Genomic DNA, 27360 nt, shown 5'->3' on the forward strand with positions numbered 1-27360 from the left:
CCATCTCCCCAGAAGCTCCTGAGACCAAGCTGGCAGGAAACAGCAACAGCCTGGGACAGGAAGGGGTGTGGCCAACTTCCTTCCAAAGGCTCCTCTCCCAGAAGCTCCTGAGAGCAAGTAGCCCTGAATTGTTGGCCAGGGCAGGTTTTTATACTCCTGGGCTCTAGCCCCCCCCCCCCCCCAGCTGCAGGTCTGGGAGGAGCCGGGCAGGGTTATTTTGCCCCCAGTGGCACAATTTGCCCCACACCAAAGTGCATGTCTGGGCACGTGCACTGAGGCAAAAAGCCCCAGCTCAAATTTGTGCTGCTACAAGTGCACGTTCTTGCATGTGTGGATGTGCACTAAGAGTGCTGCATAGGGTCAGCTCAGGTAAGGAAGGACCACAATGGTTATTGATTAGGATTGCCAACACTCTGCAGTTTTGTTACATACCCATAGTGCTAAAACATCGCTAAAGCATAACCAACCCAGAGTGAACACAGAATGTGTGTGGTTAGAGGTATCGAATCAGATCCCTCTTATCACCTTTCTTTAATATACCCAATCATGTCATCCCTCTGATTTAGTCGGTTAGTACCAACTTCAGTTAATTTGAACTAGTAACAAGGCTTACATTTCACATGCATACGTTGATAACATTGGATCATAATCTCCCTGTGAAAGCAAGCTCAAGGCTATTAACTGACAGTGCAGATACAAAATGCAAAAGAAAAGTTCAAATAATAATAAGGCTATCAGAAACTTAAGCAGTGGTTAAATAAGGCTAAATATAAAAGAAAAATTAAAATAATACTATAATTCACCACTCAAGCAGGTGCAACTAAAGCTAAATGTGACAAACTACCCTAACAGTTCTTATAGCCCTCTCTAAATCTTCTCTGCCAAAGTGGAGGGAAATGGGAGGATCAGAAATTTAGAAGTACTAAATCATGTGTGAAACAAACTTCTAGACCTCCTTGTTCTACTGCAGAGAGCTGGAAAGCTTTGGGCCCTCAGGTCTGGGGCAGGTCACCACCGAGCCAGGAAACAGCTCACAAAGTGAGTTGGCAGGAAATGATGCTGAGCTGGAAATACTTCAGAAGGGTGGGTGATTAAAAACATAGAATAGTAAAAGACATTACACTGAAAATTACCAGCACTAAAAAGTCTAAGTTTAATTTAAAAGATCTAAAAGAACACATTTAATTATTGCAAAGCACAGATTAGCTTCATGTACTTAACTCATGCTTATGGGAGAGGTCAAACCTGAGCAGACCTCTGTACATAATACTGTTGATACAATCACCTGTTTTCCTTCCCCACATCCCTCAAAAAATAGGATTTTTTTTTTATTTTGAACCCACATCTCCCAAGAAGTTTGAATCCAGAAAGTTATTTCAAATCTGACCTCTTAGTGAGGGCCTGTCTCTGTTTAAAACTGAACAATTTCCATTTAACTAGAAGTACTGTCTTGCTATGAATTTACATGGAGTTTTAGTATGAAGATAGATTCATAGATTGTAAGGCCAGAAGGGACCTTGGAAGATCACTGGGTCCAGGCCCCTGCACCAAGCAGGAAAGGCAACTGGGGGCCAGGTGACCCCAGTAAGGTAACTGTCCAGTCTCCTCTTGAAGATTTCCAGGGTAGGCGATTGCACCACCTCTGGAGGGAGCCTATTCGCACTTCATTCCATGTGAGTATAGTGATAGGGTGAGTATTGGACAAAAATCCTGTTTGGTGAAGCAGATATTTTTTTTTTAATTTTCATATTTTGGTTCCTTTCCATGGTTATTTTGTGGGATTCTGTAAGGAAAAGAGTTGAAGAGTTTAGCTGTAGTCCATCTTTGGGTCAGATTCTTAAGACTGAGTCTGAAAAGTGTGGGGTTATTTACTGCAGTGGAGTGGGTGCATAATTTCTTGTGCCATGTGTCAGGGTTGGAAAGGCTGCATAGGGCACTTACCTCCTAATGATCTACCTGAGTTCTTTCCCTCAAGCTGCTTTGCTTCAACGCTGTGCAAGGACCTGGCAGTTCAAATTATTTTTCAAATTGGCCCTGGCTGAGACAGTTTAATGTAGAAAACTAAAACTAGATTTAGCTAGAACCAGGCCCATTGGTTACAACGACAGTTGTAATTTACCTACCTTTTGGTTCCCCTCAGGTGAAAAGCTGGGCCTAACCGTGGTGGGGGAAACAAGTGGAGCGGGGGAATAAGGGGCTTCAAGGTACAGATCTGGTTTGTTGCTCAACTGAAGGACATCTGACAAAAAGGTATCTTCAAACCCATCCAATATTCATTTAACCACACATAAAACATTTCAAAGAGCAAGCAACAGTTACATGTATATATCTCCCCTGTCCTAACCCTTGGTCTCCCATTGTGAACATTTGTCAGTTCTTTTCAGTTGCATTAACTCCCTGTCTCTGGTTAGGGAAAGCTGACTGTTCTGTTCACAGCTTGACCCTTGTCAGCTGCTCCTTCCATGCCTGTCACATCTCACCAGTTCTCCCTGGGTTGATCCCCTCTTCCTGAAGCCGCCATCTTCAAAGTTTACAATCCTCTTTGAGGCTTAAGAAAAGATAACAGTTCTTACCCTGGACTGAGCCCAGGTACAAAACATTCACCAATTAAAGGTCTGCTATGGCTTCTTCAAGGAGTCTCATGTCACCTTTCCTCTTTTTAGTTCAACTGTGTGCAGTTAGGTGAGTGAACCACCTGAGGGGTACACAACGTAGAAAAAATATTACAAAACTTAAAACTCCATAGCAGCAGATCTCAACATTTTTGGACCTGAGGCATCCCTCCATAGCTTTTGTGAATTTGAGTGGCACCCAGGGGCAATGCATAGAGGGTGCATGCAGGTGCACATGCACCCACCGAACATGGCAGTGCACCCCCTAAAAAGGCACCACTAACACCGCTAGCAGCAGCCGCAGGAGGTCCATGATCCCCGCTGACCACTGCTGATGCTGCTGGTGGCATCTGCGGGAGCTTCCAGCTTACTGCTGCTAGGCTGCTGTTGCCACTGCTGCCAGGCTCCCACTGCCACCATGCCCCCCCAGCCGCGTCATTCATGGTGTCATCCACTTCCAAAAAACTAATTCATATACTACAGTACTTCCCTTTCAGAGGTGTCAAGCATTGCATATTGATTATAAATCTCTTAAAGTAATCATCTTGCTATTTAACATTTTGTCTTTTGGGTGGACTTCAGTTTCAGAAACTGAATCTCTGGATTTTTGGCTCTATAGAGTACTCTTGAACACTGCAGATAGATAAATTTGAGCTCTTATTCTTTATCACAATTTAAAATATAAAGTTTCCACTGAAATGTCAAGCAAATGACTGATAGCAGCTTTAAATTACTTCAATAATAATGAGCTGCTCAAGTGATAAATTAGTATGTAAAACAGTTAAGATCTTAAATGTCTTAATAACACCGCTTATACTAGGTCATAAGAAATGGGATAACCACAGGGTCCATCAGAAGTTTGTTATGTTCAGGATGAATGGCTTGTATTTTAAAAGCTATCACTTAGGTTTTATTTGGTAAGAATTTTTACTCATGTCAGGGTCCAGGATTGGCCAGGCAGGGGGGGCAAGTCTGAGCTTGTGCTTATATCCTCACACCTTGAGTCACCTTTCAAAGGATTTAGTGGTGCCATCATTGAGAATTACTGTTCCTGAACACTTGTACAGCTTGTTATTGAAAAGCACTGCCCAAACACCATCTCAATGTTCCCCTGTTAGGTGGATTAGTAGTACTATCCCTATTGTATAAGTAGGTAAGTGATTTCTGCAAGTGGAGGAGCCAGGATCATAACTGAGTCCTGACCTGTGCTTATTCCTGCAGACCGGTGCTTGTTAGAGTCAATCCACCTCACTTTAATTTTAACAGCTGAGAACTTAACAGCTGTGGACTTAGACAACTTTTCAACAGCCTTAGCAGATGTTCTCCATATCACCTAATTACTATATATGAGACAGCATGCTAACAAGTCTCTTGCAGCCTGAAAGATTCTCTTTGGCTGATGCTGGTTTTCTGCTCTTAAATATTTTGAAAAATAAGATTCATGCTATTTCTGCTTTCTGATGTGGGGAAGGAGGCTGGACATTTTTTAACAAAGAAAATATTAACTTCTGCTGGAACATCTGCTGGGTCTTTATATATTTCTGTGCTCCTACACCTTTGCTAAACTTTTTCACTCTAACAGAAAGCTGTTTTTTCTACAATGTCAAGTGGCAGTTCCTTCAAACACCTGCTCTTCAAATAATAAAAAATTAGTAACCTTACATTGCCCTCCACTGAATCAGCTAAAAGAAAACTGCAAAGTGCCCTCTCCTAGGGAGCTGATTATTTTATAGCACTTTCCCATAGCAGCTTATGATAAATCTCCTTGTCTAAAAGGATGGAGAAGGACCAACAGTAGAATATGAGTACAGCACACTAGTACAGCTGCTCCACTATTCCCAAATAACACCTGAAATCTGAATGTTAATTTTGGCCTAAGCTAAATATTGTAGAACAGTAGGATAGCCTATTTGCCACAACTAACAGTTAAAAAAGAAATTGTAATCATAAAACAAATGGTCAAAGAACTACTCAGATGGGAAACAGCACCCTAGGAAAACTTCAGAAATCTTGCTATTTTAAAAGTGGAAACAGAACAACAGGAAACAATGATGTAATGAACAATCTGATCAAATAACTCTGTTTCTGACTAGAAACTCTCAAACTGAAAGCATCAATCACATTTATCCAGTCTCCAATTAGCTGCTCATTGCGGCATGACCATTAGTCACCCTAGTGACTACAAATGCAGTTTACTATGTCTGCTTGTCAAGAATTAAAATGGCCCAAAGTGACTTTGAGAACAGGTTCAAAATGTTCATTGGAAAGACCTCTATTGTCCATAGAACACAATATTCACTTCCAGAAACTTTGTTCCATTCCATTTTCTGTCAGCTGCATTTCCAGGTTTAAACTGCTAGCTCATTTTTGTTAGGCTGGCACCAATATTTCGTAATCTTAATAAGGCTATTTAATCTGTTACGCATAATAATCCTCTGGGCTTTGACAAACCTCTGCTGAAGGTGATAAATGATGTAAGTTAAATACTTTTAGATTTCAGCCCACTCTTCACTGTTATGAGTATACTGTGTGCCTGCAATAAATGCCAATGGAACAACAGGAGTTGCCCACATTTTTTTCCATTTCCAAGGTCATTAAACATCATTGTCTCATTTACACCTCACTTTTGTTCACAAAATTACAGTATGTCTTAAATATGAGGCCCCCTGAATATATAAACAATTTCTTTAAATTGTTTTAGCAGGTATCTATATCTTTCCTAGTTTACATAATGTGGGGGAAGTCAAAGGTTAACTTAAACACTTAATTATAACAGTCTTTCCCATAAGATTTCAGATGGGATATAAACTGTAATAATAATATATTCAGCAGCAATACTCTAACAGAGCTAATTCAGTCAGCATTAGTGGCTGATATATACTGCATGTTGAACTAACTGATTTAAAATCTATTTCAGTAACATGTTCCATTTAGAGGCCTCTTTCATATTAATGCAGAATACTGACATCCTGTGTCATTTAGGACATGCAATACTTTTATTTTTCCAGACAGCATACTTTAGGTATTTTGTTCTTGATTCATTATGAAGTGAGCCAATATATTATTTTACCTCCCTCAGTCTGGCATAGAAAAATAGACAATTTTTTTGTGTCAGAAATAAGGTGAAATGCCTCCCTTTTTTTCATGAATCAATTTTAAGTGGCTTTGTTTCATTCCTCAGTACTAGTATTTGGTTCTCATACTTTATTTTGTCATGCTGTTCCTGTACTTTGTTCCTTTTCACAAGCCCAAAATATTGTTCATAGCATTTACCATACGATTTAAGAAGTAGCAGGTGAGGGCTTTTCCTTTTGAAAGCAGATGCTTTTTTATCATCACTGTTAAACCTTATCACAGGCATGCAATCAGTCATGAATGACATTGCAGTATGTCTGACACTATCCTACAGACAAAAAACTAAGAAAGAATCCATTTTCATCTGCAAGAGTACAGCTCAGTCAGCATTCCTGTTCAGTCAGTAACTTCTCTGTTGAGACTAACCAAGAGCGGTGCTTTATGGCTGACATTTCTCCTTTTTCTCCTCCCCCACATACACAAACATTGTGAAAGCCTTTAGTAGTTACTTCAGGTTTCTACTGATCTAAGCTGAGCTCAGCCTAGGCTGAAAGTTTGTACATTTTGAACTGGACTATAAAGGCTCCATATTTAATTACTGACATATTTTACATCTGAATGCTCAGTAAGAGTCCTGGGAAGACCAGCTGAATTTCATATTGTAATGAACAGGAGTCCAAAGCATATGCACCTACTGATTGATCCACCTCTTGGAACAAGACTGTCAGCGCTAGTTTGTTATGTGAGTTGACTTGTGTATTTAGCAAAATTGTGTACTTTATGTCATCTCCTAGGTAATGGGTCAGGTGACAGTGACATGACTATGGATCTAACCTTACTGAAACATAACTGGGAACTCATCCAGTTTTCATTGTGTCTGTAGTCACAAGCACTGTCTAGTCGCAAGATGAACTGTGCTGAATAAACCTGGGTAGACTGAAAAGCCATCTGTTATATGCCCCACAAGTAAATCTAGTTCCTAGTAAACCAATACTAGAACAGTCATAAACAGAAGAGCTACAGTGGTAAAATTCTGCTCTGGAGTCCCAGACCCACCTTTCGACCTCTCCCCTTGTCTGAGGTGGTAAAATCATGTTAAAATCCTGCCCCAGCCAGGATTCATTTATTTCTTAGCTTTATATGTTCCCAGATGCAGAAGCCTGGGACTTTTCACCACTCATCCCCTCCCCACGTTCAGTAAACATGTTTATCAGTCTCATGCTGTCACAAGTATGGGGATACAGCCTCAGAGACTGAGACCAAGGTGGAATAGTATTGCATTTCCTTGTAGAAGACTTGACTGGGCAAAAAATCTCTAAATTCTTAAAATGGGGATACACCAGGAGCACCTCACTGGGTAAGTTCTCTAAAAAGACTCCCTTGAAAAGTGAGACATTTACTGCAATTATTATATACTGGCCCAATTTGTAGGCTTTGATTTCCTAGAGGTTTGTGCATTATCCACCCAAAATAGAAGCCACACAAGGCCATGTTAAGTTACAAATAATGGCTTCCAAGAAAGGTAAAGAGCCTAGGAGATGCTGAAGCGGATAGTGCAGTGTTTCTTTTAAACTATTCCCTCACAAGAGAACAGTGGAAGAAGCAAGTTTTATAACCAAGTACTGTATGTTCCAAGTATTGCATTTTTTCAGGGAAGCAAATCCCTAGTCCAATGGAGAAGCCCTTCTGCCTATGAATGCTGGGAAACCTGTCCACCCTAAACACAGTTCCTGCAGATTCCTGTCAAACTGCTGGGGGCATGTTCCAGGCTGCATATCCCCAAACTTCAATTAGCATAACCAAACAGAAATCGATGGGTTTGACAATTGTCAATGCTGCAAAGAGTATCTAGCTTTTACTATCATATTGCCAATCCTAAGTTATTAGAAAAAAGAAGCAGCCACACACGTTCCATGCAAGACTTTCTTCCTCAGGTCTTGTATTTGAAAGCTTGTTTAAATTTATCCAAACTACATTGTTGGTCCAATAAAATATACCCCCCTAAGAAATCCTTGCCTCTCGCATATTTGTACCAGACACACTTCAAAGCTGTAGTTTGATTTTGCAGAATAGTCACAAAAATAGCATCTTCTTATTCAAATATTCTATTCCCCCCAGCCTCGGCTTGCAGTTGAAGGGAGGCAGTTAGAAAGACCAAAGCTACCATGGAGCTGAGGATGGCATCCCCAGTTAAGGATTACAAAAAAATTGTTTTTCAGATATATAGGGAGTAAAAGGAAGGCCCAGGGTGGAATAGGACCACTACTGAATGGGTACAAGCAACTAGTGACAGACAGGGGGGACAAGGCTGAACTCCTCAATGAGTTCTTTGCCTCAGTCTTCCTAAACAAGGGGCAAGGCAAGTCTTACATGGTAGGGATGCAACAGCTGGGTGCCAGACTACCAAGTGTTGACCCTGAGATGTTGCAGTGTCATTTGGAAGGACTGGTTGTGTTTAAGTCAGCAGGCCCAGATAAGCTCCATCCAAGGGTACTGAAGGCACTGGCCAGTATCACTGTACAGCCATAGGCAAGAATATTTGAGCACTCGTGGCACATGGGACAGGTCCCAGAGGACTGGAACAGGGCCAATATAGTCCCTACTTTCAAGAAGGGGAGGAAGGAGGATCCAGGGAACTATAGGTCAGTCAGTCTCACCTCCATCCTTGGCAAAGTCTTTGAAAAGATTATTGAGGTTCATATATGTGAGAGCCCAGCAGGAAAAATTATGCTAAAGGGAAACCAGCACAGGTTCGTAGCAGGTAGAGAACATGCCTGACTAATCTAGTCTCTTTTTATGACCAGATTACAAAACACCTCAACACAGAAGTAGGAGTTGATATCGTTTACTTAGGCTTCAGGAAGGCCTTCGATACGGTATCCCACCCCATATTGGTACACAAGTTAAGAGGCTGTGACTTGGATGATTACACAGTCTGGTGGGTGGCAAATTGGCTAAAGGGTTGTACCCAGAGAGTGGCAGTGGATGGGTCAATATCGACCTGGAAGGGAGTGGGTAGTGGGGTCCTGCAGGGCTTGGTCCTTGGACCGATACTCTTCAATGTCTTCATCAGTGACTTGGATGAGGAAGTAAAGTGTACTCTATCCAAGTTTGTGGATGATAAAAAACTGTGGGGAGAAGTGGACATACCAGAGGGCAGGGAACAACTACAGGCAGACCTGGACAGGTTGGACAAATGGGCAGAAAACAATAGAACGAAATTTAACAAGGAGAAATGCAAAGTGCTGCACCTAGGGAGGAAAAATGTCCAGCACACCTACTGCCTAGGAAATGACCTGCTCTGTACCATGGAAGCGGAAAGGGATCTTGGAGTCCTAGTGGACTCCAAGATGAACATGAGTTGTTAGTGTAACGAAGTCATCAGAAAAGCTAACTGCACTTTATCATGCATCAGCAGATGCATGACAAACAGAGCCAAGGAGGAGATACTTCCCCTCTATCAGGCGCTGGTCAGATCACAGTTGGAATACTGTGTGCAGTTTTGGGTGCCACACTTGAAGAGGGATGTGAATAACCTGGAGAGGGTCCAGAGGAGGGCCACTCATATGGTTAAGGGCTTGCAGGCCAAGCCCTACAAGGAGAGACTAAGGCACCTGGAACCTGGACTTCTTCAGCCTCCGCAAGAGAAGGTTGAGAGGCGACCTTGTGGCTGCCTATAAATTCATCATGGGGGCGCAGAAGGGAATTGGCGAGGCTCTACTCACCAAGGCATCCCTGGGGATCACAAGAAATAATGGCCATAAGCTAGCAGACAGCAGATTTAGACTGGACATTAGGAGGAACTACTTCACAGTTAGGGTGGCCAAGGTCTGGAATGGGCTCCCAAGGGAGGTGGTGCTCTCACCTACCCTAGGGGTCTTCAAGAGGTTGGATGGGCATCTGGCTGGGGTCATCTGAACCCAGCACTTTTCTGTCTATGCAGGGGGTCGGACTCGATCTATTGAGGTCCCTTCCGACCCTAACATCTATGGTTTCCACACTTCAAAGCTATAGTTTGATTTTGCAGAGTGGCCACAAAAATATCATCTTCTTATTCAAACATTCTATTCCCTGTATGCCTTGAATCATATCCTCTCTTCTCAGTGAAAAAAAGAAAGAAATTACTTGTGGTTTCACACTTGTTAAGAGTCTGCATAGGTGCTGGCTTTTATTTTTGCCAGGGAGGGGGCCTACAATGATGGACATGTGGAAAGGTTTGTGGAACACTGGTTCCTCACACACAAGTACTGCTCCAAGTTGGGTCAGTTACCATCCTTTTTAGACTACTGTCATATTTTGCCTCTGTTGGCAAATAACAATAAGTTGTGTTAATGTATTATTATTTATTATTATTCATTATATATTACTTATATATTTGGATGAAACATGGCAGTCAATATAAAATATGTATTTTAGTGACCTGGGGAAATCTACCCAATAAATCAGGGGTGGCCAACCTGTGGCATATGTGCCACAAGTAGCATGGGAAATTTCTGTGTGAGGCACATAGCTGATCAGAGAAGGGACAGGTAGCAGATAAGGTAGGAAGTGGAAAGTGGAGCAGTAGATTGGGCAGGGAGCACAGGGCAGAAACAGAAAGCTAAGCAGCAGATCAGGCAGGGGAAGGGGAACAATTGAATGATATTTGGGGAGGTTGTGGGGCAAATTTGCAGCCATGCCTGCCAAAAAGGTTGGTCTCTGCAGCAATAGGCAATAGGTTTGTTTATGATGAGCTCCAGTGGTAGACCCAGGGATTAAGTGCCTTGGCACTTAACAACAGCTGAGTCTGTATCAATAGAGATTCTATTAGCATACATATTAGGCAGTTGGGGAACTCTGGGAGGAGTCCATTAGTGAAGCATAGGGAATGTTTGCTGATAACTGAATGGAGAAGAGGGGAAGAGTTAGGCAAGGGGAACAGAGGGTCCCATCTGCCAACCCGACCCCATGGCACGTGAGGCCTGCTGCCTGCCTGGGGCTTGGATTCAGGATGTTACAGACATGATCCTGGACCTCATTCAACCCCTGGACCAGTATCTCATGGTCCTAATCTACGTGGGAACAAATGATGCGGCTGGGAGCAGTCCAAACTGCATCATGAAGGACTACAAGGCCCTGGGGGCCAAGCTCAAGGAAACAGGGATGCAAGTGGTATTCTCCTCCATTCTCCCAGTAATAGACATGGACAGCGCCAAGACGCCTGCATCGGAGTGATCAACAGGCAGCTTCGGAGTTGGTGCCACTAGGCAGGCCTTGGGTTCCTTGACAACTACCTGCATTTTCGCGCAGGGGGTATGCTCGGGTGGGATGGGCTTCACCTGTCCCCTAAAGGCGTGTCTTCTCTTCCAGATTGACTGATCTCGTACGGCATGCTTTAAACTAGCTTCCTCGGGGGCTGGGGCCACAGGGGGGACACGATGACACTTCCCAGCCAAGACAGGTGATGAGCACAAGTACCCAGGTAAGTGACAGGGGTCTGGATAGTCCTAGGATCAAGGGGGTGGTGCATGCACTCATAGAAGGCCTTAAATAACTCTACATTAATGCTCATAGTATGGGGAACAAGCAGAAGGAACTTGCCCTCCTGCTGGCTAACACAAACCCAGACATAGTGGGGCTCACTGAAACCTGGTGGGAGGAGCTACACCTGGCTCCCACATCTGCCTGGGCACGCTTTATAAAAGCGTGCCAGGGACAATTGGCTGGATTCATGCCCGGCACCAGGATAAAAAACCTGGCAGGAAAGAAGCTGGGGGAAGTAGGGGCGTAAGCGGAAGTGGAAGTGGAGGCAGAGGCAGCAGCAGCAGCATCCTCAGCTGGCTCAGAGGAGCCTGGACACTTAGAGGCTCCAAACATAAGAACGTGGTGGGTCCTGTGGAAGGGAAGCGTGATGGAGATGTCAGGCCGACAAATATCCCAGAGGCCACTAGCAGAACTGGTGTGGATGGAGGACAGCAGCAGCAACTGGGACATCGGCAGAAGCAACAGGGACGGCACTCTGATGGGGACGGTGCACAACAGGTACCAGACCTGGGGAGAAAATGACACGGCAAGGTCCCCGAAGCATGGCCAGAGTCAGATGCCATGTAAACCAGGAGGAAAAAGGGCCTGCAGGAGATGCTAGGAATAAATATCACCAGTAACCAACTACCGCAGTCCCTAAGAGATCGAGCACCACGGAGGGACAGAACAACAACCCCAACAGACAACAGCGTGGCTGGCGTTAGGTGGGGTGTAGGGGAGGCGGAGCCCCAAGAAGACATACTGTGAGGGCAACCAACGGGAAGTACCTAGGTAGACGAGACCAGACATTGTCCTCCTGATCAAAACCTATTTACCATCAAATATGTGGCAGGCGAGACCCCTGAGGGAATTGATCCAAGGTCACTCCTAATAGCCTGGCTGTGCAGCCCAACAAACCACAGCGAAGAAGAGCTCAAGAAGAGCTTAGATGCGCAGCGCTCAGGAACTAGGCACAGAAGGTTACACAGAAACAGAACTAGGACTAATGATCAGGATCAAAGATAACAAGAGTGCTTTTTTAAATACATAGGGAGTAAAAAGAAGGCACTGGGTAAGGTGGGACCCCTGCAAGACACGCTTGGCAATCTGGTGGTTGCACCACACGATAAAGCTGACCACTTTAACAAATTCTTTGCCTCCATTTTTCTGAGCAGGAACCAGGACATGCCCCCCACTGGGATTCTGAACAGACTCAGGAGAGGCACCGCCAGGCGTAGGGTCAGAGAGGACCTAGTTAGGGTACTTCTGGTGAGGCTGGACGTGTTTAAATCAGCCAATCCAGATGCTCTTCACCCCAGGGTGCTAAGGGAATTGGCAGGGGTCATTGTGGGACCCCTGGCATGGCTTTATGAGCACTTATGGTGCTCTGGCCAGGTGCCAGAGGACTGGAAAAGGGCCAATGTGGTCCCCATTTTCAAAAAAGGGAGGAAGGGACCCAGGAAACTATAGGCCTGTTAATCTTACCTCGGTCCTGGGGAAGCTTTTTGAGAAAATTATCCAGGAGCACATCTGTGAGGGACCAGCAGGGGAGATTACGCTTAGGGGCAACCAACATGGGTTCATTGGGACAAATCCTGTCAGACCAACCTGGTTGCCTTTTATGACCAGGTCACAAAATCCTTAGACGCAAGTGTCACAGTGGACGTAGTCTTCCTGGACTTAGGAAGGCCTTCAACACTGTCTCTCACCCCATTCTCATTAAAAAATTAGGCGACTGTGGCATTGATGCCTACACAGTCAGATGGGTTGCAAATTGGCTAGAGGGCCACACCCAGAGATTGGAGGTGGACAGTTCATTTTCGACCTGGAGGGATGTGGGCAGTGGGGTTCCCCAGAGCTCGGTCCTCGAGCCCGCACTGTTCAACATCTTGATCAGTGACTTGGACAAGGGGGTGGGTGAAAAGCACCTTGTTCAAATTTGTGGATGACACTAAGATGTGGGGAGAAGTGGGCATGCTGGAAGAGAGAGACAGGCTGCAACTAGATCTAGACAGGTTACAGGGATGGGTGGATGAGAATAGGATGGGATTCAATACTAACAAGGGCAAGGTACTGCACCTGGGGATGAAGAACCAGCAGCATACCTATAAGCTGGGGAACTCCCTTCTTATCAGCACAGAGGCAGAAAAGGATCTTGGAGTCACTGATTCCAAGATGAACATGGGCCACCAATGTAAGGATGCGGTCAGTAAGGCATCCACAGATGCATCACGAGCAGGTCCAAGGAGGTGATCCTCCTCCTCTACGTGTCATTGGTCAGGCCGCAGTTGGAGTACTGTGTCCAGTTCTGGGCACCGCACTTCAGGAGGGATGTGAACAGCATTGAGAGGGTCCAAAGGAGGGCCACTTGCATGGTATGGAGCAGAAGGACAGGCCCTATGAAGAGAGGCTACAGGACCTGAACCTGTTCAGCCTCCACAAGAGAAGTCTGAAAGGGGATCTGGTGGCCGTCTATAAACTTACCGGGGGGACCTGCGGGGAACGGGAGAGTCCTTGTTCCCCCCGAGCACTACTAGGAGTAACTAGGAATAATGGCCACAAGTTGATTGAGAGTAGGATCAGGCTAGACATCAGGAAGCACTACTTCACAGTCAGGGCAGCTAGGATCTGGAACCAACTTCCAAGGGAAGTGGTGCTTGCTCCTACCCTGGAGGTCTTCAGAAGGAGGCTAAATAATCACCTAGCCGGGGTCATTTGACCCCAGCATTCTTTCCTACCCATGGCAGGGGGTTGGACTTAATGATCTACTCAGGTCCCTTCCTACCCTACCAACTATGAAACTATGAAACAAACTATAAAACTATGAAGACAGGGGATTTCAATTGGAGTCTATGGGAGGGAACGAGGCACCCAGAACCTTGGTTTGGTCTAGTCACAGAGCCTAGGAGGATCACCCCAGGAGTTAGCAGGGTGTTTCCTATTTAAAGCAAAGCATGGAAGCTTTTCCAGGCTGGAAGATTGGACTGTTATCCTCAAATACCTGAAGACTGATTATAGAAAGAATGAAGATGGACTTTTCTATATGGCCATAGGGGACAGGACTGGAAGCAAAGGCTTCAAACCACAGCAGGGCAGATTAGGAAGACCTTTCCATGAGGATGATCAAGCAATAGAGCAGGCTTCTTGTGGAATCTCCATCTGGGCAACAGGCCATAACCTGGTCCCAGACTGCCCTGCTGTTCCCTTTGGCTTCTGTTCTGCATCTGTTCTCTGCTTGATCTGGCTATTCAACCTGGATTGCCACCTAACTCCACATTCTGCTTGATCCTCCAGCTTCCTGACTCAGCCTGTTCCCAGACCCAATTCTCAGACTGATTTCCTGGATTCTTGACCCAGCCAGAGAACCTGGATTCTGCTCACTCCTCCTAACTCAGGTCAGCACATTGCTTCCCAAGTGGCCCCTGACCTGGCTGCTCATGACCAAACATGTTATTAATACTACCCAGTTCACTGTTGGCTTTTTTTGGCAACAAGAGCACACTTTTGGCCCATATTCAGCTTATGGTCTACTATAACCCTCAGGTCCTTTTCTGCGGTACTGCAGCCCTGCCAGTCATTCCCCAGTCTGTATTTGGGCATGCAATTATGCTAAGCGTAGGACTTCACACTTGTCCTTGTTAAATCTCATCTGATTGATTTTGGACCATTTTCCCAGTCTATCCAGGTCATTCTAGCCCTACTCTCCATATTGTTTGCAACTCCACCAAACTCAAGTGTCTTATGCAATTTTGCTAAGGGTGTACTCAATCCCATTTGCAACATCATTAATGCAGATATTAAATAACACTGCACCCAAAACAGATCCCTGAGGAAACCCACTCGATACCTCCTCCCATCTAAACACGGAGTCATTGATGACTACTCACTGAGTATGATGATCCAACTCTTTATTTATCCACCTTACAGTACTTTCATCTGATCTGTATTTTTTTAGCTTGTTAATAAGAATGTGAAGAGAGTCATGCCAAAAGTTTTGCTAAAGTCAAGTTGTATCACATCCACTGCTCTCTCATTACCCACAGAGCCTGTCACCTTATCACAGAAAGAAATCAAGTTGGTCAGCACTGAAATTACCAGTAACACAAAAATGAAGGGTAGCAATTTAAATAAGTATTGTTACTGCAAAAAAAAAAGGCACAATGGATTGCCAGGAGCTCCAGTGCTCCAGAATCTACATTCGTTCCCAATAGTCTTCCAGGTACAATTCAAGGTGCAGATTTTGATCTACAAAGGCCCTGAATAGTCTGGGACCTTCATAGTTAAAGGACTGCCTTCTCCCTTACATTCCTTCGCTATCCTAAAGGTCAGCCAAGAGCAATCTCTTGCAAGTACCATCAACAAAATCTGCTTGGTGAAAATGTGCACGAGTTTGTTCTGAGTAGTCAGCCCTCAGCTTTGGAACTCCGTCCCCCTTCAGATTTGCCAGAGCTCAAGCTTGGACATCCTTCGGCAGCGCTGTAAGACCTTCCTATTTGGGCAGCCATCTGGCAAACAAAGCTAAGGTAGGATATTGTGCAGTGGGTTTCTGTATTGTATTTTCTCCTGTTTTACCAGCATTTTTCCTGTTTTAGAAGTTTTTCTGTACTATTGTAAACCACTCTGACTCTCTGTTGGGAAGAGTGGCATATAAATCAAACAAATAGACTGGGTTGGGGTTTTTTTACAGCGAACAAGGCCTATCACAATTGCAAGTGATGGTTTTGGCCTGGTGCAAGGTGCCAGCCAGGTTTGAAAGGCTAATGGACAGGGGCTTTGCTGAAATCACTGAGAACAGCTGACCTTCATTCAGGTTAAATGTTAGAAACAATAGGGGGCTTGAAATCAAAACACAAGCACATGTCACCTACCAAAACAAAGGCATATGCAAGTCAGCTCAGAATTAGAACGATCTGGGCAGAGAGGCTTTGCTGAACGTTGTTTTGTGTAGGTGCATGCCAGAGACAGGACTCAGACAGAGGAGAGCAGAAAGCCTGACAAGCACAGAAAAAGTGATAATGTGATCCTGATGAAAAAGCCTAGAGAGAAGAGTTGGGTGAATTGTCGGCTAAAAGAATCTTCGAGCCACAAACTGTCAACTGTCATCAATTAAAATGGAAAATAGGACTTTCTATGTTCTTGGTAGAAGGCAATCTCCCTCTAAGCAGGGACACCTGGCCCAGAGCAACACCAGCTGTGAACACCAAACTGACTGAGTGCAGAACCAGCTGCACTGAATATACAGGTTTCCCTTGATGCCGGTTCTGCATGTACAAATTTGCTCTTTTGCGATGACCCTTTTTATACCAAAAATTCATTATATGCGCGGTAAATTCACTCTTACACGATAGGTGTGGTAGAAGCCCGCAGTCAGCTGCTTTGTGCGGTGCATTGTGGGAGTGACGCGCACCAATATATAGTCTCCCGTGTGGATCTGTGCTCCTCGCTTGTTATCTGTGACGTATTTCTGTAGTTGCCATCCCCATTATGGCTTCTAAGTGCTCAGCTAGCTTATCTCCTACCCCTTTCCCTAGTCCATCAATGAAGTGCAAGAGAACTTCACGAACACTGGAGACTCTTCACCACCCTCTCTTCATGCCAACTGAACATTCACCACCACACTGTGCTTGTGTGTTCTGTCTGCTGTTGGCGAGTACTAAAACTGTCTTGTAAAGGTGCTGGAATTGGGCCTGGGGATCAGTACAGTCGAGGTCTTGAAACTTATCCCTATTTGTTACATTGTAAAGTGGGTTCCCTTTATGCGAATTCGAGTTATGCACCATTTTCCAGGAATGCATTTACAGCATAAAGCGAGGGAAACCTGTATACTATATTTACTCAAATCCAAGACAAGGTTTTTTCTCTCAGTCAACATGGAAGAGGAGGAAGCCTCATCTTGGATTCAAGTACTGGCCTGGGGCAGGCAGGCTTTGACCCCAGGCTTGAGGCCAAAGCCAGAGCTGGTGCACTGCTGCCTGCCCTGGGCTGAAATGGCTCATTTGGTGGGGAAGGAGGTTTACAGCTGGTATGGAGAAGACCCATATGCATGTCTCAGGGAGAGCACTTGGGAGATAATGCAGCTTGCTTGACCTGCCTCTGGCTCAGCTCCCATGAACGTCTCGTGCCTCCCAAGGCTGGTGGGACATGGCAACTGCCTGCAGGCAGCAGCGGTGGCGGGGGCATGGCAGTGGTGAGCAGGAATCACCAGCAGGTGGCTGCAATGGTGTCAGTGGCCTGGGGGAGTGGGGGATGGCAAGCATTGACCAGCAATTGGCTAGCATCAATAGGTCGGCAGCGAGGGGGGGACATGGTGAGTGGTAACCGCCCACAGATGATGCTGGCAGTGGCGAGAGCAGCCAATCTCTGGGAGGGTGCACGTGCACCCATGTGCACCCCCTATGCATCACCAATGCCAGCTCCCATTCCTCCAGCCCTGACACTGTCTAGCCAGGAGCTGCTGCTGCTTCTGCCTGAGCAAACTGGCTGCAGCTGGGTGGGAGCTGCTGCCACCACTGGTGATTCCTCTGGAGAAGCAAAGCTGCAACAGAAGGCAAGGAGAGAAAATGGGGAGTTGAAGAGGCAGGCAAACCTTGGGGAGGGGCAAGCACAGGCAGGGGGAAACGGGGGTGGGAGGCCAGGAAACGGGGGAAAGGGGTGGGTTTCTACTAGATGTGAGACATTAAGCAGCCAAAGCCTAAATGAAGGTCCTGAGCTTACTGCGTTTACCAGAATCCAAGAAGACTTAAAATTTAAGTGAACCGCCCCCCCCAGTAATTAGAATCTATACACAGAGAATTATAAATGTTTTATTTTAGACTCTGGCTGCTCAGTGCCTCACATCTGGTAGCAGCACAGCAGGCTGCTTTGCACCCTGCTCTGGCCCCAGATCACAGTACTTTACATCTGTGTATCCTATTGTGCATCTGGACTCCCTGGCACCTCACCTTTGACCTGACCTGTACTACAAACATGGAGAGTGTATTGATTAGATGTCTGACTCTGACCTCTTTGCATAGCATCACCTTCAGATTTGGATCCCCTGCTGACTCAGGTATTTGGCTAACTCCACAAGACTGCTTACACTCCCATCCTTACAGGTTTACATAAAAATGATTGCATACAAGATACGTGACTCAATTCTCCTCTTCACTGGAACTACCTGCAAGGCTCTGAATGTCTGCTATCTACTTGCACCAAAAGGATAATAATATTTAATACAAACAGAAAAAGGAAAAATACAGTAAACTTAGCTGAATTGATGAAGAACATGTTATAGCCAAGAAAAAGACGTGTCTCCTTTAAACCAACCTATGTTGAAGACCTGGGATTGTCCTTACACTTCACAGCTATGCATTTTTTTCCAAACCGTCTGCAAGATTGTTACATCTTCAAATACACAAGAAAATTAAAGCACATTCTTTCAGGCACTTACACTAGTTTCCATCAACATATTACCTGATAATTGTCTTCCCCGGATGTATGTAAACAGGTGAAGAACTGGGCAGAAAGCAGACAATAGTAATTGAGACATCTGACAAAGCAGACTAATTTGTGAATTTCAGTAGGTATTTCCTCCTCTTTTGTACATCAAGTCCTAGCCTCTTCAGGTGGCTCAAAAAATAGAGGCTTGTTATTCCATGAATAATTCAACCAAATAAAAAAACACACATACACAGATTCAAACAAATGTTTTCTTTTTTTTAAACCACTGGGGGTTAACCTTTTGCCAGGTATGCTACAAATTAGCCCCACAAACCTTCCTGAGTGCCACTTCAATCCCCCTTCCCCTGCCCAACTGGCTGTTTTGCTTCCTGCTCCCTGCCTTCTGTTCACTGTCTAATATGTTTCTTTGTTTTCTGCTTCCTACCCTGTGCTGTGCTTCCTGCCCAACATGCTGTTCTTTCTTCTCCTTGCCTTATTTGCCATTTTGTTCCCTATCCCCTCCCAGGTCTGCCACATGAAAAAGCTGCCAAGGCTACTTGACATGCTGCAGGTTGGCCACCATTGTTTTAAGCTAATTCTGCAAGTATTTTGTCTGTGAGTTGCTCAAGGTCAGGGTTATTTAAGGTCCTAGCTTGGAAAATGCCAGCTCTTAGTTTTCATTCATTTCTTGACTACAGAAAAATAATAAAGCAATTCTTCTGTTGCAACTAACTCAGACCACACCAGGTCAGAATTGACGCTGGGCTCTTATTTGAAACCTCTGGATTTATCTTGTAAATCATGTGCTAGTGTTTGCATAATTCATGGCATCCCACAGCAGCTTTAAAAGGACTCCACATCACCCTAGTTGAGAATCACTGACATAGAAGACATTGCGGGATTAATAACAAATATTTTTTCCTAACATTTTATTTTGTTCTATTCAGTACAGATATAAAGATTTCCATGAGGGTCTCTAGAGAGAAAAAAATAGTACCTCAAATACCCAGAGTAAAACTATCAGTTCTTAGCATCTCCTGCCACTCATTACCTTATTATGTTCCTCTTCTTTCTTGCTGTATGGGGAATTAATGTACAGAAGGTCCCACACTACTATGGGAGACTGATAGTACTGTGAAGAGACATTTTCATCTGAAGGTACTGTGGGAATGGACCTCACCTGATGCTTAGAGAAATATGAGTCCTTTGGCTCTGAATTAAAACAAACAGTAATTATTACAATTCCCATATTTCATTTAGCATGCTTTACATAAATCAACCTGCTCAGAATGACAGAAACTGCAATGAGAGTTAAAACTAGTTAAAGAATGCAGAAAATGTCAGAGGTTGGGATGAAGCCTGACTAGAAACTGAAAACATGTTTCAACCTAACGCCTTGAAGCTTGAACTGTTGATCCTTTTCATAAGCAATGTTAAAGGTTTGGATATCCTTCTACAGCTGCAAAATAAGGACAAAAAATAGTTTTTTAATCCCTACACAGAAATGCCAAAAGGTCAAAACAAAATCTGTTTGGCGTTTTTCCTCCAAGTAGCGTGCCTCAACAGAGACTGAAGCAAGTTAAAAGGTATCTTACACAAGTTTTCCCTCCGTGTCTGAATGTGATAATAACTGGATTTTTTCCTATGTTGACCCAAATGATTTCTAAATCAGACGCCTCCCAAAGCGCTCTCACAATCAAAAAGAAAAGTTAGTTACTGAGCTGGATAACAGCTAGAGAAATCAGACAATGATGTAAAACAATCAGCTCATCAGAGGGAAGTCAGAAGAACAAAATGTTAAAAAATAGGCCATACTGTACAAGACACTAAAGAAACACACACCAAAAAGCAAATGCCTTCCTTGGAAGTTAGGTAATTAAAAAACCAATCAGGTTCTGAGGACTGCAGCAGATAAACTCCTGAATTAGTCACTTTCCTGGAGCGTACAAGGGCGTTTGTGTTTCATTTGGATGTGAAAGATGATCCTAAATGTAAACAGCATGCCTGCAGGATCTCTGGAAAGACAAATAATGAAAACAAAGAAGCCAGAGCCACCGGGTTCGGGTATTGTGGGTTTTTAAAGTAATATACCTCAAATTTGTTTGAGAAAAAGCTTGGAGCTTTTCTGAGAAAGATACCACACGTGATAATGTATAGAACAACTTACGCAATGTGCACTGCTTATTCTGACCATATGATTTCCTACAGGAGTACGCTGCTACTGAAGCTCCTATTTCCTTAAACAGTAATACATGCAAACTATTTAAAAAACCTAAACAAAGTTATTGAGAGTAAGAATTAATGCGTGTATTTTTATACAAGCACTAGGCTCAACTGGTTGCACACCTTGTAACTATGGTACTGCTGAAATGAAGTGGTGAACCAGAGAAACAAGAGCTATGGGAGATCAACAATGACAATTGTCTGAGTCTCTTTTTCTGGTTAACATTTCTAAAAGAAAACAGGTTTTCAGTCCTTGAGAAACAAATTAGACCAGTAACTCTGAGTACTGAGTTTACAGCTGACCAAATCATCATAAATTCCTCAGAACTATCTTACCAATATCCTTAAAAACTTAGGGGTCATCCACAAATGTCTTTATCTTGAAGTCCTCCTATGTAAAACTTCCTAAGAGTCATCCACAAATGTCTTTATCCTGAAGTCCTCCTATGTAAAACTTCCTAAGAGTCAAATAGGAGCCTTTCCTAGGTAAAGCAGATGGAGGTGATAATGGGCAGAAGTCAATTAAGTTCAAACCTGACACTTCATTTTTCATTTATTTGCTGGGATTTCCAGTCTTCATATTGTAGCCACTATTACATTCTTCTGCTTCTGCACAAGAGGCATTTGAGTTTCCTTTAAAATTCCTACATGAAAAGTGAGAATGCAAACTTGTTATTTTTATTTCATGCCCATTTTCTTTTCACTAAAGCAAACACTAGAGAACAGCAAATAATATATTCAACAAGCAAATTGTAAGAAAAAGAGACATAATGTTGTCTGGGCAGGACAAAAGGTCTCTCTTTTATTTATCTATTACTACATAAAACATCCCAAGCTAAATACTCCAGTGACCTTTAAAAATTGAATATCAGCACTTTAAAAAAAATCAAATGTTTGCACTTTTGAGCAACACTGAATTAAGAACAATCTATGTGTACAGCTTTCATTCCTAGAACTAAGTGATATGACTCCTGTTATTTGCCCCAAATAAGAAATGCCATTCCTATGTCAACAGGAACACTTACAAAAGCACTGATCAGTAATTCCAAAATGCTGCCAAAACAGGTCTCAATAAAAGCCTATTGAGTTAAAGCAAACTAATGTTTCTGATGGTTTATGATACAGGTTGACTAACAAGTTCTATCCATTTTATTTTCTTCATAGCAATCTAGTTCAGCAGTTTTTTTTATGTGTTTTTAGCTACGGTGTCACAGAATTCATACATGGGAGACAAAATGTGAAATGGAAATGTTTCAAAGTTCTCAGGTTATTTTAAATAAAAATAAGTAAATGATCATGAAACTGCATTGTGAAAGACCTACATTATGCAAAAAAAAATGTTAGGATTATCATGAAAAGCATTCTGAGTTGCTTTTACATCCATTTGTTTTATATTCCTTCTCCCCTGCCAGAACTGAGACTGAAAAGGGACTGTCCTTGAAAGATACTGAGCACTCTCAGTTCCCATTTGAGTTGAGGTCACTCAACAGTGATCATGCTGTTCTCACCTCCTTGTGGGAAAAATATTCTATTTCCACGCCTCCTGTGACACCACAACCACCTACGGTCATTTATAAAATCTTAAACAGTGTCTGCATTTCACAAGCCAAGCCAGGAAGGCAATTAGGATTCTGCAGAGAACAGAACAGTGGTCAATCTAAGCCAAGATCTAGGCTGCAAAAAATGAGTAACAGCTTTATGGAAAGACAACTGTATCTCTGTAATGTTAGGAGCCAACAAATACTGACTCCTGTCATGGGGTCAGTTTACCTTTTGTAACCTGGAAACCCTGTCAGATGGCGGAGGTTAGGAAATAAATATTAGTCCCTTATAAGTACTCTTCCATGATTTGTTGCACCTTACAACACTGACATTATTTCATATGGCTCTGAGCTAACTTTTTAGCAAATACTTGTTTCTAGTTCCCATAGGCAGTCAGTTTATTCCCTGAAGAATGCATTATTTTACCTTGTCATCAGTTTTAGTTACCCTCCTACTTTCATATAACCCCAGGGCTATAGTTCATTTTTTTTGTGGCAGTCACTTCCACATTTTTGTATACTGTATAAAAACATACTTCCTATTTTCCAGTGTTGTCATAATTATTTATTAAAACCCCAATTCCACTGCTTTGCACTTTACAAGAAAAACAGTCCTACAGGAGAGGAGTTTACAGTTTAAACACAAAATAAAATCAGAGACCTAGACAAAGACTCTATTTTATCCAGTGTTTTAAGAATAACAATAACCTTTTACTGAGATGAATTGGTGTTGGAGACTTCACAAAAGAAGTATTGAGAAGGAATTAGAATAGACGGAGGATGGCTGCCTTGTACTTTGAGATTGGAAGGGAGTTACAGGCCTGGGGATACTATCAAAGAGAACATTAATATGTGAAAGAATGAGACTGAATAAGAAGTGAAATAAGATTAATTCATTAGTTCAGTGAGTCCCACATTAGTTTTTGTAACATTGGTCAAGAGCAGCATCTCTTTACCTTTAAACATCTCTAAGAGTTCTGGAACATGAACAGAACAAGTTTCTAGTCAAATATACCTAAACAGTCCCAAACTGCCTGATAGAGACAACAGTTCCAATATACAGGGAACAACCCTGAAAAGATTTATGCACATGCTTAACTCTACATGGTCAGTAACTCCACTAAAGTCACTATACAATATCCACATTGCATAGTTACACATGTAGGCCCAAACCATACATACAGTTAAGTGCCTAAATCTATCATTTGAGTGCCACTGACATCTGTAAAACTGATGCTCATCTGTCACCTACCTCATAGTGCTTAAGTTGCCTATCATGTCATACATCATGACCCCAAATATAGTGTGGGGAGGTTGAGGTGTTGTGGAAGAAATTAAAAGACACAAGATCTTTAGGATATTGGATTAGCAATTGTTGTTTTCAAGGATGTAAATATTCTCCTGGTCATAATTAGATCAAGAAAGATTTCTGCTTTGTTAAACACATGCACCTTTGGAAGGGGCAAGAAGTTATACATTTAGAATCACAGAATCATAGAATAATAGAAAGGGATATCAGGAGGTCATCTAGTCCAAGTCCCTGCTCAAACCAGGACCTTCCCCAACTAGATCATCCCAGCCAGGGCTTTGTTGAGCAGGGCCTTAAAAACCTCCAAGGATGGAGATTCCACCACCTCTCTCGGTAATCCATTCCGGTACTTCACCACCATCCTAGTAAGAAGGTTCTTCCCTTAGGTCCTTCCAACCTAAACTTCCTTGTTGCAACTTGAGACCATTGCTCCTTGTTCTGTCACCTGCCACCACTGAGAACAGTCTGGCTCCATCCTCTTTGTACCCACACCCTTCAGGTAGTTAAAGGCTGCTATCAAATCCCCCCTCAGTCTTCTCTTGGGCACACTAAATAAGTCCTGTCCTCCCAGCCTCCTAACCATTTTTGTTGTCCTCCACTGGACTCTTTCCAACTTGTCTACATCCCTGTTGTTGGGGGGCCCAAAACTGGACACAGGACACCAGATGTGGCCTCACCAGTGCTGAATAGAGGGGAATAATTACTTCCCTTGATCTGCTGGCAATGCTCCTACTAATGCAGCCCAGTATGCTTAGCCTTCTTAGTTATTGGCAGTCCCTCAGTTCAAGGATGATGTCTACCAGAGTTCACTGATGGGTCTTGAGGTGACTTAAGAGCCCAATCCTTGAGCCACAGACCTGTGCACAGAAGCTGCAGGGCTTTCCACAGGCCCACACAGAATATGGGCCTCCTGAGAATCCAATAGATGACGTATGTGATTGGCCAGAAAAGAAACTATACTTAAGCCTTGCCTTGAGAGCAAAATTTTGTCTCTTGGGTACAGGGAAGGCTGCAGTTCTTCAGCTAGCAGGCTGAGTAAAGGAGGCTGACAGAGAAACTGCAGAAGGTCCTGGCAGAGAGGTCAGTGACAGGAGTTGCCTTCTAACCTGTTGAGCTGGGAAGGGACTGCATTCTTGGATTTAAGATACAGGATAAGAACAGGTTCTTTTTCAGGTATTTTGTTGGTTTGTTCTTATATTTCTGTCTGCATATCAACATATGGTTACTGATTTCTTATGTTTGTTCTTGATTTTATAATATTCTTTTCTGGGTTTTTTTACTCACTTATTGTCAGCATTAACTGGGATCTCAGAACAGGCCTCTATTCTGGAAGGGGGAATCTATCTTTTCTGAGTGCAAGAGCGAACAAGGGTGTGATTCTCCTAGCTGGCAACATCCCCAATGCTAAGAGCTGGCAAAACCTGGGTGAAGCAGGTAAAGCTGAGGTACCACAGGGCAGGGAGGTGACCTTCGGATTATCTCAATCTGTTTTCAGTATTCAAGCAGCAGATGGCAGGAAGAGGCTGGGGCTGTGAGCCTGAATGCTGCGTGCCCCCAGCAGCTGGGGTGGCACAGCTACGCTGGCAGCAGCGGGAGCGCGGTGGCAGTGGTGGGAGAGCTGCGGCGGTAAGCTGGGAGCTCCCGCAAACGCTGCTGGCACTGTCGGCAGGGTGGGGGGTGAGCAGTGGCAGCAGCAGCCAGGGGCAATTGTGGATTGCCGGTGGTGTCGGTGGCAGGATGGCAAGTAGCGACCCCCTGCAGGCACCCCTTTTTGCAGGGGGTGTACCACCACACTCAGGGGGCACATATGCACCCGTGTGCACCCCCTACGTGTCGCCTGAGGTTGTGAGAAGACCCTAAGAATGTGCCTCAGAAGCACACCCTGCTACATTTGGGGTTGGTGAGCATCATGGAATATTGATGAGGCACGTGCATAGTGCCTCACATAGAACAGGGAACAGCTGAAAGTTTTTTCATGAACCTGGACATTCTAGGGAGTCTAGACTGGCCCACAAATAGCTTTTGCATAGAACTTGCTGGTTTTTTTACATTAAGTACATGATAAGTACTTTTGCTTAAAATGTACAGAAAAATAACTATAAAAATGGCTAGGATCCTAAATTCAGTAGCTGTAAAGAGGTACAGTATATAGATATCAAGCAGTATGGGCAAACTTAAGAATTCTCCCTGAGACCAAAAATTTACCTGGGTGGCATTCAGCATGCATAAGGCTGAGTAAATGCTGTCTCTGTCCATAGCTATAAATTCCTGAGCCCCCTAAGGGCTCCCAAGCAAGAGTCCCAAAATATATCTGCAATCCTTTAGCCATGATTTCAGGATATCATAGTATCATAGTGCTTAGGGTCAGAAAGGACCTAAACAGATCATCAGGACTAACCCACTATCCCAGGCAGGAACGGGTGCCAGGGTCATATCACCCCAGCCAAATATCTGTCCAGCCTCTCCTCTTGAAGATCCCCACGGTAGGAGAGAGTACCACCTCACCTGGGAGCCCATTCCAGAGCCTGGCAGCCCTAACTGTAAAGCAATGTCTCCTGATGTCCAGCCTGAACCTTCTCTCTAATAATTTGTGGCCATTATTCCTAGTAACCCCAGGTGGTGCCTGGGGGAACAGAGCCTCCCCCAATTCCTGCTGGTCCCCCCTGGTGAGTTTGTAATATGAGAGCTATGAGATATATGGATTCAACTCATTTTTCTCTGACAAGCTTGGTGAGTTTCCTAACCCCAAGGCTACTGCAGTAGGACTTTCCAAGCCCATAGCTGAGGCCCAGGTATCTAACTCAGAAACCCAAGCAGAAATAGACAACTCTCTCTGGTAAGTTACTTGCCTATATGCCACCCTTTTCCATTGTTTTATGCCTGGTTTCTTAGATAAGGGTCAGCAATCAGTGGACTGGATCTGGCCTACGGAGCCATTTTATTCAGGTCATGCATCTGAGGTGCTTCTTCAACATTTGAAGAGCAAGAGGCTTCTGCAGGAGGCTTTGCCTGTGCAGTGGCTGGGCAGCAGGGAGAAGACACAGCAGCAACAGCACCAGCACCAGGAAGAGGGGAGTGTGGAGAGAGAGGGGAGTACGAAGTGAGGACTGCTCCTTTGCAGGCCAGGTTGAAGCGATTCACGCTCAGAGCTAAGTCCATTAAACTGCCCTTCCTCCCCCACTCCAAAATGTTGCTGACCTCTGGATTAGATGGTTCCCTATTCCACTGGTTTCTGAAGATCATTTTCTTAATCACCTCTCTCTCACTACGTGTTTTACGAAGAACCTTGATGTCTGACTTTAGTTGGAGGAGTCCATTGAGCAGCAGGGTGACTAGTGGTTAGGTGATGCAACACTCAACAGAGTAACATGTAAAAATCTTTTAAAATGTATGCCCTAAATCTAAAGCAAAGCTGTAGTTTGAGATCATCCATCTACTGAGCTACTAAGACAAGCTATTGAGTTCTATCTAGTCTTTGATTTCATGAGGCCTTATGTTCTTGAGTCAGTCACTTCACCTCTGTCTCTGTTTCTCCATCCATTAAAAGATTATAGTAATTATAGCTCTATGTTACAAGAATGCTGTGATTTATGCCAGTTATTTAATGTTCACAAAATGCTTTGACAATGAGCAGTTTTATTCTGCAGTCCTTACTCTGGCACAGTTTTACTTGAGATGG

At 43.9% G+C, this 27360-nt stretch overlaps 1 long non-coding RNA gene across 3 annotated transcripts in view; it reads right to left on the reverse strand.

Annotated features, from left to right (window-relative positions):
- Window positions 1–308: 308 nt before the first annotated feature.
- Window positions 309–27360, reverse strand: part of LOC149873030 (uncharacterized) — a 31726-nt gene continuing 4674 nt past the window's right edge. Inside the window, exons 2-6 of one of the 3 annotated variants that reach the window (XR_016441183.1) lie at window positions 21168–21475; window positions 19660–19820; window positions 18642–18683; window positions 2574–2695; window positions 309–1783 (exon numbers count right to left, since the gene is read on the reverse strand). This is a non-coding gene — a long non-coding RNA (uncharacterized LOC149873030). Of the gene's footprint in view, window positions 1784–2573; window positions 2696–18641; window positions 19821–21167; window positions 21476–22339; window positions 22463–27360 lie in introns of all 3 variants that reach the window. The other 2 variants (XR_016441184.1, XR_016441182.1) reach the window with 2 other exon arrangements.

This window comes from Crocodylus siamensis, chromosome 1, assembly GCF_052110815.1.
Source record: "Crocodylus siamensis isolate JL-2025a chromosome 1, ASM5211081v1, whole genome shotgun sequence".
Classification (NCBI taxonomy): Eukaryota; Metazoa; Chordata; order Crocodylia; family Crocodylidae; genus Crocodylus; species Crocodylus siamensis.